This window comes from Pimephales promelas, chromosome 6 (genome assembly GCF_988280905.1).
Source record: "Pimephales promelas chromosome 6, fPimPro1.hap1.1, whole genome shotgun sequence".
NCBI lineage: Eukaryota > Metazoa > Chordata > Actinopteri > Cypriniformes > Leuciscidae > Pimephales > Pimephales promelas.
Genome location: NC_142774.1, coordinates 35,971,829 through 35,984,590, shown reverse-complemented (window position 1 = coordinate 35,984,590; position 12,762 = coordinate 35,971,829).

Sequence of the window (12,762 nt, the reverse complement as noted above, 5' to 3'; positions counted from 1 at the left end):
TTTTTCGGGCCGAATTTTTGAGTTTCGATATCTCAGTTCTGGAAGGGGCTAGAGCCTCCATTTTTGCACTCAGGTCTAAGTCTCATGGCCCTCTATCAGAATCCAGAGTTTTGGGTAGATTGGAGAAACTTAATTTTTCGCCCAAAAAAAAAAAAACGTAAGGGGTACCACTGTCGTTTTTTTTTCGGGCCGAATTTTTGAGTTTCGATATCTCAGCTCTGGAAGGGGCTAGAGCCTCCATTTTTGCACTCAGGTCTAAGTCTCATGGCCCTCTATCAGAATCCAGAGTTTTGGGAATATTGGAGAAACTTAATTTTTCGCCCAAAAAAAAAAAAACGTAAGGGGTACCACTGTCGTTTTTTTTTTCGGGCCGAATTTTTGAGTTTCGATATCTCAGCTCTGGAAGGGGCTAGAGCCTCCATTTTTGCACTCAGGTCTAAGTCTCATGGCCCTCTATCAGAATCCAGAGTTTTGGGAAGATTGGAGAAACTTAATTTTTCGCCCAAAAAAAAAAACGTAAGGGGTACCACTGTCGTTTTTTTTGGGGGTCGAATTTTTGAGTTTTGATATCTCAGCTCTGGAAGGGTCTAGAGCCTCCGTTTTTGCATTCAGGTTTAAGTCTCATGGCCCTCTATCAGAATCCAGAGTTTTGAGAAGATTGGAGAAACTTCATTTTTCACCCAAAAAAAAAAACGAAAGGGGTACCACTGTCGTTTTTTTTTCGGGCCGAATTTTTGAGTTTCGATATCTCAGCTCTGGAAGGGGCTAGAGCCTCCATTTTTGTACTCAGGTCTAAGTCTCATGGCCCTCTATCAGAATCCAGAGTTTTGGGAAGATTGGAGAAACTTAATTTTTCGCCCCCAAAAAAAAAACGTAAGGGGTACCACTGTGGTTTTTTTTTCGGGCCGAATTTTTGAGTTTCGATATCTCAGCTCTGGAAGGGGCTAGAGCCTCCATTTTTGCACTCAGGTCTAAGTCTCATGGCCCTCTATCAGAATCCAGAGGTTTGGGTAGATTGGAGAAACTTAATTTTTCGCCCAAAAAAAAAAACCGTAAGGGGTACCACTGTCGTTTTTTTTTCTGGCCGAATTTTTGAGTTTCGATATCTCAGCTCTGGAAGGGGCTAGAGCCTCCATTTTTGCACTCAGGTCTAAGTCTCATGGCCCTCTATCAGAATCCAGAGGTTTGGGTAGATTGGAGAAACTTAATTTTTCGCCCAAAAAAAAAAACCGTAAGGGGTACCACTGTCGTTTTTTTTTCTGGCCGAATTTTTGAGTTTCGATATCTCAGCTCTGGAAGGGGCTAGAGCCTCCATTTTTGCACTCAGGTCTAAGTCTCATGGCCCTCTATCAGAATCCAGAGGTTTGGGTAGATTGGAGAAACTTAATTTTTCGCCCAAAAAAAAAAAACGTAAGGGGTACCACTGTCGTTTTTTTTTCGGGCCGAATTTTTGAGTTTCGATATCTCAGCTCTGGAAGGGGCTAGAGCCTCCATTTTTGCACTCAGGTCTAAGTCTCATGGCCCTCTATCAGAATCCAGAGTTTTGGGAAGATTGGAGAAACTTAATTTTTCGCCCAAAAAAAAAAAAACGTAAGGGGTACCACTGTCGTTTTTTTTTCGGGCCGAATTTTTGAGTTTCGATATCTCAGCTCTGGAAGGGGCTAGAGCCTCCATTTTTGCACTCAGTTCTAAGTCTCATGGCCCTCTATCAGAATCCAGAGTTTTGGGTAGATTGGATAAACTTAATTTTTCGGCCAAAAAAAAAAACGTAAGGGGTACCACTGTCGTTTTTTTTTCGGGCCGAATTTTTGAGTTTCGATATCTCAGCTCTGGAAGGGGCTAGAGCCTCCATTTTTGCACTCAGGTCTAAGTCTCATGGCCCTCTATCAGAATCCAGAGTTTTGGGAAGATTGGAGAAACTTAATTTTTCACCCAAAAAAAAAAAAACGTAAGGGGTACCACTGTCGGTTTTTTTTCGGGCCGAATTTTTGAGTTTCGATATCTCAGCTCTGGAAGGGGCTAGAGCCTCCATTTTTGCACTCAGTTCTAAGTCTCATGGCCCTCTATCAGAATCCAGAGTTTTGGGAAGATTGGAGAAACTTAATTTTTCGCCCAACAAAAAAAAAACGTAAGGGGTACCACTGTCGTTTTTTTTTCGGGCCGAATTTTTGAGTTTCGAAATCTCAGCTCTGGAAGGGGCTAGAGCCTCCATTTTTGCACTCAGGTCTAAGTCTCGTGGCCCTCTATCAGAATCCAGAGTTTTGGGAAGATTGGAGAAACTTAATTTTTCACCCCCAAAAAAAAACGTAAGGGGTACCACTGTCGTTTTTTTTTCGGGCCGAATTTTTGAGTTTCGAAATCTCAGCTCTGGAAGGGGCTAGAGCCTCCATTTTTGCACTCAGGTCTAAGTCTCATGGCCCTCTATCAGAATCCAGAGTTTTGGGTAGATTGGAGAAACTTAATTTTTCGCCCAAAAAAAAAAAACGTAAGGGGTACCACTGTCGTTTTTTTTTTTCGGGCCGAATTTTTGAGTTTAGATATCTCAGCTCTGGAAGGGGCTAGAGCCTCCATTTTTGCACTCAGGTCTAAGTCTCATGGCCCTCTATCAGAATCCAGAGGTTTGGGTAGATTGGAGAAACTTAATTTTTCGCCCAAAAAAAAAAACCGTAAGGGGTACCACTGTCGTTTTTTTTTCTGGCCAAATTTTTGAGTTTTGATATCTCAGCTCTGGAAGGGGCTAGAGCCTCCATTTTTGCACTCAGGTCTAAGTCTCATGGCCCTCTATCAGAATCCAGAGGTTTGGGTAGATTGGAGAAACTTAATTTTTCGCCCAAAAAAAAAACCGTAAGGGGTACCACTGTCGTTTTTTTTTCTGGCCGAATTTTTGAGTTTCGATATCTCAGCTCTGGAAGGGGCTAGAGCCTCCATTTTTGCACTCAGGTCTAAGTCTCATGGCCCTCTATCAGAATCCAGAGTTTTGGGAAGATTGGAGAAACTTAATTTTTCGCCCCAAAAAAAAAACGTAAGGGGTACCACTGTCGTTTTTTTTTCTGGCCGAATTTTTGAGTTTCGATATCTCAGCTCTGGAAGGGGCTAGAGCCTCCATTTTTGCACTCAGGTCTAAGTCTCATGGCCCTCTATCAGAATCCAGAGGTTTGGGTAGATTGGAGAAACTTAATTTTTCGCCCAAAAAAAAAAACGTAAGAGGTACCACTGTCGTTTTTTTTTCGGGCCGAATTTTTGAGTTTCGATATCTCAGCTCTGGAAGGGGCTAGAGCCTCCATTTTTGCACTCAGTTCTAAGTCTCATGGCCCTCTATCAGAATCCAGAGTTTTGGGTAGATTGGATAAACTTAATTTTTCGGCCAAAAAAAAAAACGTAAGGGGTACCACTGTCGTTTTTTTTTCGGGCCGAATTTTTGAGTTTCGATATCTCAGCTCTGGAAGGGGCTAGAGCCTCCATTTTTGCACTCAGGTCTAAGTCTCATGGCCCTCTATCAGAATCCAGAGTTTTGGGAAGATTGGAGAAACTTAATTTTTCACCCAAAAAAAAAAAAAACGTAAGGGGTACCACTGTCGGTTTTTTTTCGGGCCGAATTTTTGAGTTTCGATATCTCAGCTCTGGAAGGGGCTAGAGCCTCCATTTTTGCACTCAGTTCTAAGTCTCATGGCCCTCTATCAGAATCCAGAGTTTTGGGAAGATTGGAGAAACTTAATTTTTCGCCCAAAAAAAAAAAACGTAAGGGGTACCACTGTCGTTTTTTTTTCGGGCCGAATTTTTGAGTTTCGAAATCTCAGCTCTGGAAGGGGCTAGAGCCTCCATTTTTGCACTCAGGTCTAAGTCTCGTGGCCCTCTATCAGAATCCAGAGTTTTGGGAAGATTGGAGAAACTTATTTTTTCACCCCCAAAAAAAAACGTAAGGGGTACCACTGTCGTTTTTTTTTCGGGCCGAATTTTTGAGTTTCGAAATCTCAGCTCTGAAAGGGGCTAGAGCCTCCATTTTTGCACTCAGGTCTAAGTCTCATGGCCCTCTATCAGAATCCAGAGTTTTGGGAAGATTGGAGAAACCTAATTTTTCGCCCCCCAAAAAAAAACGTAAGGGGTACCACTGTCGTTTTTTTTTTCGGGCCGAATTTTTGAGTTTCAAAATCTCAGCTCTGGAAGGGGCTAGAGCCTCCATTTTTGCACTCAGGTCTAAGTCTCATGGCCCTCTATCAGAATCCAGAGTTTTGGGAAGATTGGAGAAACTTAATTTTTCGCCCAAAAAAAAAAACGTAAGGGGTACCACTGTCGTTTTTTTTGGGGGTCGAATTTTTGAGTTTTGATATCTCAGCTCTGGAAGGGTCTAGAGCCTCCGTTTTTGCATTCAGGTTTAAGTCTCATGGCCCTCTATCAGAATCCAGAGTTTTGAGAAGATTGGAGAAACTTCATTTTTCACCCAAAAAAAAAAACGAAAGGGGTACCACTGTCGTTTTTTTTTTCGGGCCGAATTTTTGAGTTTCGATATCTCAGCTCTGGAAGGGGCTAGAGCCTCCATTTTTGTACTCAGGTCTAAGTCTCATGGCCCTCTATCAGAATCCAGAGTTTTGGGAAGATTGGAGAAACTTAATTTTTCGCCCCAAAAAAAAAAACGTAAGGGGTACCACTGTGGTTTTTTTTTCGGGCCGAATTTTTGAGTTTCGATATCTCAGCTCTGGAAGGGGCTAGAGCCTCCATTTTTGCACTCAGGTCTAAGTCTCATGGCCCTCTATCAGAATCCAGAGGTTTGGGTAGATTGGAGAAACTTAATTTTTCGCCCAAAAAAAAAACCGTAAGGGGTACCACTGTTGTTTTTTTTTTTCTGGCCGAATTTTTGAGTTTCGATATCTCAGCTCTGGAAGGGGCTAGAGCCTCCATTTTTGCACTCAGGTCTAAGTCTCATGGCCCTCTATCAGAATCCATAGTTTTGGGAAGATTGGAGAAACTTAATATTTCGTCCAAAAAAAAAAAACGTAAGGGGTACCACTGTCGTTTTTTTTTTCGGGCCGAATTTTTGAGTTTCGATATCTCAGCTCTGGAAGGGGCTAGAGCCTCCATTTTTGCACTCAGGTCTAAGTCTCATGGCCCTCTATCAGAATCCAGAGTTTTGGGTAGATTGGAGAAACTTAATTTTTCGCCCAAAAAAAAAAAAACGTAAGGGGTACCACTGTCGTTTTTTTTTCGGGCCGAATTTTTGAGTTTCGATATCTCAGCTCTGGAAGGGGCTAGAGCCTCCATTTTTGCACTCAGGTCTAAGTCTCATGGCCCTCTATCAGAATCCAGAGTTTTGGGAATATTGGAGAAACTTAATTTTTCGCCCAAAAAAAAAAAACGTAAGGGGTACCACTGTCGTTTTTTCTTTCGGGCCGAATTTTTGAGTTTCGATATCTCAGCTCTGGAAGGGGCTAGAGCCTCCATTTTTGCACTCAGGTCTAAGTCTCATGGCCCTCTATCAGAATCCAGAGTTTTGGGAAGATTGGAGAAACTTAATTTTTCGCCCAAAAAAAAAAACGTAAGGGGTACCACTGTCGTTTTTTTGGGGGGTCGAATTTTTGAGTTTTGAGATCTCAGCTCTGCAAGGGTCTAGAGCCTCCATTTTTGCATTCAGGTTTAAGTCTCATGGCCCTCTATCAGAATCCAGAGTTTTGAGAAGATGGGAGAAACTTCATTTTTCACCCAAAAAAAAAAACGAAAGGGGTACCACTGTCGTTTTTTTTTCGGGCCGAATTTTTGAGTTTCGATATCTCAGCTCTGGAAGGGGCTAGAGCCTCCATTTTTGTACTCAGGTCTAAGTCTCATGGCCCTCTATCAGAATCCAGAGTTTTGGGAAGATTGGAGAAACTTAATTTTTCTTCCCAAAAAAAAAACGTAAGGGGTACCACTGTCGTTTTTTTTTCGGGCCGAATTTTTGAGTTTCGATATCTCAGCTCTGGAAGGGGCTAGAGCCTCCATTTTTGCACTCAGGTCTAAGTCTCATGGCCCTCTATCAGAATCCAGAGGTTTGGGTAGATTGGAGAAACTTAATTTTTCGCCCAAAAAAAAAAAACGTAAGGGGTACCACTGTCGTTTTTTTTTCGGGCCGAATTTTTGAGTTTCGATATCTCAGCTCTGGAAGGGGCTAGAGCCTCCATTTTTGCACTCAGGTCTAAGTCTCATGGCCCTCTATCAGAATCCAGAGTTTTGGGAAGATTGGAGAAACTTAATTTTTCGCCCCAAAAAAAAAAAACGTAAGGGGTACCACTGTCGTTTTTTTTTCGGGCCGAATTTTTGAGTTTCGATATCTCATCTCTGGAAGGGGCTAGAGCCTCCATTTTTGCACTCAGGTCTAAGTCTCATGGCCCTCTATCAGAATCCATAGTTTTGGGAAGATTGGAGAAACTTAATTTTTCGCCCAAAAAAAAAAAACGTAAGGGGTACCACTGTCGTTTTTTTTTTCGGGCCGAATTTTTGAGTTTCGATATCTCAGCTCTGGAAGGGGCTAGAGCCTCCATTTTTGTACTCAGGTCTAAGTCTCATGGCCCTCTATCAGAATCCAGAGTTTTGGGAAGATTGGAGAAACTTAATTTTTCGCCCCAAAAAAAAAACGTAAGGGGTACCACTGTCGTTTTTTTTTCGGGCCGAATTTTTGAGTTTCGATATCTCAGCTCTGGAAGGGGCTAGAGCCTCCATTTTTGTACTCAGGTCTAAGTCTCATGGCCCTCTATCAGAATCCAGAGTTTTGGGAAGATTGGAGAAACTTAATTTTTCGCCCCAAAAAAAAAACGTAAGGGGTACCACTGTCGTTTTTTTTTCGGGCCGAATTTTTGAGTTTCGATATCTCAGCTCTGGAAGGGGCTAGAGCCTCCATTTTTGCACTCAGGTCTAAGTCTCATGGCCCTCTATCAGAATCCAGAGGTTTGGGTAGATTGGAGAAACTTAATTTTTCGCCCAAAAAAAAAAAACGTAAGGGGTACCACTGTCGTTTTTTTTTCGGGCCGAATTTTTGAGTTTCGAAATCTCAGCTCTGGAAGGGGCTAGAGCCTCCATTTTTGCACTCAGGTCTAAGTCTCGTGGCCCTCTATCAGAATCCAGAGTTTTGGGAAGATTGGAGAAACTTATTTTTTCACCCCCAAAAAAAAACGTAAGGGGTACCACTGTCGTTTTTTTTTCGGGCCGAATTTTTGAGTTTCGAAATCTCAGCTCTGAAAGGGGCTAGAGCCTCCATTTTTGCACTCAGGTCTAAGTCTCATGGCCCTCTATCAGAATCCAGAGTTTTGGGAAGATTGGAGAAACCTAATTTTTCGCCCCCCAAAAAAAAACGTAAGGGGTACCACTGTCGTTTTTTTTTTCGGGCCGAATTTTTGAGTTTCAAAATCTCAGCTCTGGAAGGGGCTAGAGCCTCCATTTTTGCACTCAGGTCTAAGTCTCATGGCCCTCTATCAGAATCCAGAGTTTTGGGAAGATTGGAGAAACTTAATTTTTCGCCCAAAAAAAAAAACGTAAGGGGTACCACTGTCGTTTTTTTTGGGGGTCGAATTTTTGAGTTTTGATATCTCAGCTCTGGAAGGGTCTAGAGCCTCCGTTTTTGCATTCAGGTTTAAGTCTCATGGCCCTCTATCAGAATCCAGAGTTTTGAGAAGATTGGAGAAACTTCATTTTTCACCCAAAAAAAAAAACGAAAGGGGTACCACTGTCGTTTTTTTTTTCGGGCCGAATTTTTGAGTTTCGATATCTCAGCTCTGGAAGGGGCTAGAGCCTCCATTTTTGTACTCAGGTCTAAGTCTCATGGCCCTCTATCAGAATCCAGAGTTTTGGGAAGATTGGAGAAACTTAATTTTTCGCCCCAAAAAAAAAAACGTAAGGGGTACCACTGTGGTTTTTTTTTCGGGCCGAATTTTTGAGTTTCGATATCTCAGCTCTGGAAGGGGCTAGAGCCTCCATTTTTGCACTCAGGTCTAAGTCTCATGGCCCTCTATCAGAATCCAGAGGTTTGGGTAGATTGGAGAAACTTAATTTTTCGCCCAAAAAAAAAACCGTAAGGGGTACCACTGTTGTTTTTTTTTTTCTGGCCGAATTTTTGAGTTTCGATATCTCAGCTCTGGAAGGGGCTAGAGCCTCCATTTTTGCACTCAGGTCTAAGTCTCATGGCCCTCTATCAGAATCCATAGTTTTGGGAAGATTGGAGAAACTTAATATTTCGTCCAAAAAAAAAAAACGTAAGGGGTACCACTGTCGTTTTTTTTTTCGGGCCGAATTTTTGAGTTTCGATATCTCAGCTCTGGAAGGGGCTAGAGCCTCCATTTTTGCACTCAGGTCTAAGTCTCATGGCCCTCTATCAGAATCCAGAGTTTTGGGTAGATTGGAGAAACTTAATTTTTCGCCCAAAAAAAAAAAAAACGTAAGGGGTACCACTGTCGTTTTTTTTTCGGGCCGAATTTTTGAGTTTCGATATCTCAGCTCTGGAAGGGGCTAGAGCCTCCATTTTTGCACTCAGGTCTAAGTCTCATGGCCCTCTATCAGAATCCAGAGTTTTGGGAATATTGGAGAAACTTAATTTTTCGCCCAAAAAAAAAAAACGTAAGGGGTACCACTGTCGTTTTTTCTTTCGGGCCGAATTTTTGAGTTTCGATATCTCAGCTCTGGAAGGGGCTAGAGCCTCCATTTTTGCACTCAGGTCTAAGTCTCATGGCCCTCTATCAGAATCCAGAGTTTTGGGAAGATTGGAGAAACTTAATTTTTCGCCCAAAAAAAAAAACGTAAGGGGTACCACTGTCGTTTTTTTTGGGGGTCGAATTTTTGAGTTTTGAGATCTCAGCTCTGCAAGGGTCTAGAGCCTCCATTTTTGCATTCAGGTTTAAGTCTCATGGCCCTCTATCAGAATCCAGAGTTTTGAGAAGATGGGAGAAACTTCATTTTTCACCCAAAAAAAAAAACGAAAGGGGTACCACTGTCGTTTTTTTTTCGGGCCGAATTTTTGAGTTTCGATATCTCAGCTCTGGAAGGGGCTAGAGCCTCCATTTTTGTACTCAGGTCTAAGTCTCATGGCCCTCTATCAGAATCCAGAGTTTTGGGAAGATTGGAGAAACTTAATTTTTCGCCCCAAAAAAAAAACGTAAGGGGTACCACTGTCGTTTTTTTTTCGGGCCGAATTTTTGAGTTTCGATATCTCAGCTCTGGAAGGGGCTAGAGCCTCCATTTTTGCACTCAGGTCTAAGTCTCATGGCCCTCTATCAGAATCCAGAGGTTTGGGTAGATTGGAGAAACTTAATTTTTCGCCCAAAAAAAAAAAACGTAAGGGGTACCACTGTCGTTTTTTTTTCGGGCCGAATTTTTGAGTTTCGATATCTCAGCTCTGGAAGGGGCTAGAGCCTCCATTTTTGCACTCAGGTCTAAGTCTCATGGCCCTCTATCAGAATCCAGAGTTTTGGGAAGATTGGAGAAACTTAATTTTTCGCCCCAAAAAAAAAAAACGTAAGGGGTACCACTGTCGTTTTTTTTTCGGGCCGAATTTTTGAGTTTCGATATCTCATCTCTGGAAGGGGCTAGAGCCTCCATTTTTGCACTCAGGTCTAAGTCTCATGGCCCTCTATCAGAATCCATAGTTTTGGGAAGATTGGAGAAACTTAATTTTTCGCCCAAAAAAAAAAAACGTAAGGGGTACCACTGTCGTTTTTTTTTTCGGGCCGAATTTTTGAGTTTCGATATCTCAGCTCTGGAAGGGGCTAGACCCTCCATTTTTGTACTCAGGTCTAAGTCTCATGGCCCTCTATCAGAATCCAGAGTTTTGGGAAGATTGGAGAAACTTAATTTTTCGCCCCAAAAAAAAAACGTAAGGGGTACCACTGTCGTTTTTTTTTCGGGCCGAATTTTTGAGTTTCGATATCTCACCTCTGGAAGGGGCTAGAGCCTCCATTTTTGTACTCAGGTCTAAGTCTCATGGCCCTCTATCAGAATCCAGAGTTTTGGGAAGATTGGAGAAACTTAATTTTTCGCCCCAAAAAAAAAACGTAAGGGGTACCACTGTCGTTTTTTTTTCGGGCCGAATTTTTGAGTTTCGATATCTCAGCTCTGGAAGGGGCTAGAGCCTCCATTTTTGCACTCAGGTCTAAGTCTCATGGCCCTCTATCAGAATCCAGAGGTTTGGGTAGATTGGAGAAACTTAATTTTTCGCCCAAAAAAAAAAAACGTAAGGGGTACCACTGTCGTTTTTTTTTCGGGCCGAATTTTTGAGTTTCGATATCTCAGCTCTGGAAGGGGCTAGAGCCTCCATTTTTGCACTCAGGTCTAAGTCTCATGGCCCTCTATCAGAATCCAGAGTTTTGGGAAGATTGGAGAAACTTAATTTTTCGCCCCAAAAAAAAAAAAACGTAAGGGGTACCACTGTCGTTTTTTTTTCGGGCCGAATTTTTGAGTTTCGATATCTCATCTCTGGAAGGGGCTAGAGCCTCCATTTTTGCACTCAGGTCTAAGTCTCATGGCCCTCTATCAGAATCCATAGTTTTGGGAAGATTGGAGAAACTTAATTTTTCGCCCAAAAAAAAAAAACGTAAGGGGTACCACTGTCGTTTTTTTTTTCGGGCCGAATTTTTGAGTTTCGATATCTCAGCTCTGGAAGGGGCTAGAGCCTCCATTTTTGTACTCAGGTCTAAGTCTCATGGCCCTCTATCAGAATCCAGAGTTTTGGGAAGATTGGAGAAACTTAATTTTTCGCCCCAAAAAAAAAACGTAAGGGGTACCACTGTCGTTTTTTTTTCGGGCCGAATTTTTGAGTTTCGATATCTCAGCTCTGGAAGGGGCTAGAGCCTCCATTTTTGCACTCAGGTCTAAGTCTCATGGCCCTCTATCAGAATCCAGAGGTTTGGGTAGATTGGAGAAACTTAATTTTTCGCCCAAAAAAAAAAAACGTAAGGGGTACCACTGTCGTTTTTTTTTCGGGCCGAATTTTTGAGTTTCGATATCTCAGCTCTGGAAGGGGCTAGAGCCTCCATTTTTGCACTCAGGTCTAAGTCTCATGGCCCTCTATCAGAATCCAGAGTTTTGGGAAGATTGGAGAAACTTAATTTTTCGCCCCAAAAAAAAAAAACGTAAGGGGTACCACTGTCGTTTTTTTTTCGGGCCGAATTTTTGAGTTTCGATATCTCATCTCTGGAAGGGGCTAGAGCCTCCATTTTTGCACTCAGGTCTAAGTCTCATGGCCCTCTATCAGAATCCATAGTTTTGGGAAGATTGGAGAAACTTAATTTTTCGCCCAAAAAAAAAAAACGTAAGGGGTACCACTGTCGTTTTTTTTTTCGGGCCGAATTTTTGAGTTTCGATATCTCAGCTCTGGAAGGGGCTAGAGCCTCCATTTTTGCACTCAGGTCTAAGTCTCATGGCCCTCTATCAGAATCCAGAGTTTTGGGTAGATTGGAGAAACTTAATTTTTCGGCCAAAAAAAAAAACGTAAGGGGTACCACTGTCGTTTTTTTTTCGGGCCGAATTTTTGAGTTTCGATATCTCAGCTCTGGAAGGGGCTAGAGCCTCCATTTTTGCACTCAGGTCTAAGTCTCATGGCCCTCTATCAGAATCCAGAGTTTTGGGAAGATTGGAGAAACTTAATTTTTCACCCAAAAAAAAAAAAACGTAAGGGGTACCACTGTCGGTTTTTTTTCGGGCCGAATTTTTGAGTTTCGATATCTCAGCTCTGGAAGGGGCTAGAGCCTCCATTTTTGCACTCAGTTCTAAGTCTCATGGCCCTCTATCAGAATCCAGAGTTTTGGGAAGATTGGAGAAACTAAATTTTTCGCCCAAAAAAAAAAAAACCTAAGGGGTACCACTGTCGTTTTTTTTTCGGGCCGAATTTTTGAGTTTCGATATCTCATCTCTGGAAGGGGCTAGAGCCTCCATTTTTGCACTCAGGTCTAAGTCTCATGGCCCTCTATCAGAATCCATAGTTTTGGGAAGATTGGAGAAACTTAATTTTTCGCCCAAAAAAAAAAAACGTAAGGGGTACCACTGTCGTTTTTTTTTTCGGGCCGAATTTTTGAGTTTCGATATCTCAGCTCTGGAAGGGGCTAGAGCCTCCATTTTTGCACTCAGGTCTAAGTATCATGGCCCTCTATCAGAATCCAGAGTTTTGGGTAGATTGGAGAAACTTAATTTTTCGGCCAAAAAAAAAAACGTAAGGGGTACCACTGTCGTTTTTTTTTCGGGCCGAATTTTTGAGTTTCGATATCTCAGCTCTGGAAGGGGCTAGAGCCTCCATTTTTGCACTCAGGTCTAAGTCTCATGGCCCTCTATCAGAATCCAGAGTTTTGGGAAGATTGGAGAAACTTAATTTTTCACCCAAAAAAAAAAAACGTAAGGGGTACCACTGTCGGTTTTTTTTCGGGCCGAATTTTTGAGTTTCGATATCTCAGCTCTGGAAGGGGCTAGAGCCTCCATTTTTGCACTCAGTTCTAAGTCTCATGGCCCTCTATCAGAATCCAGAGTTTTGGGAAGATTGGAGAAACTAAATTTTTCGCCCAAAAAAAAAAAAACCTAAGGGGTACCACTGTCGTTTTTTTTTCGGGCCGAATTTTTGAGTTTCGAAATCTCAGCTCTGGAAGGGGCTAGAGCCTCCATTTTTGCACTCAGGTCTAAGTCTCATGGCCCTCTATCAGAAGCCAGAGTTTTGGGAAGATTGGAGAAACTTAATTTTTCGCCCCAAAAAAAAAAAACGTAAGGGGTACCACTGTCGTTTTTTTTTTCGGGCCGAATTTTTGAGTTTCAAAATCTCAGCTCTGG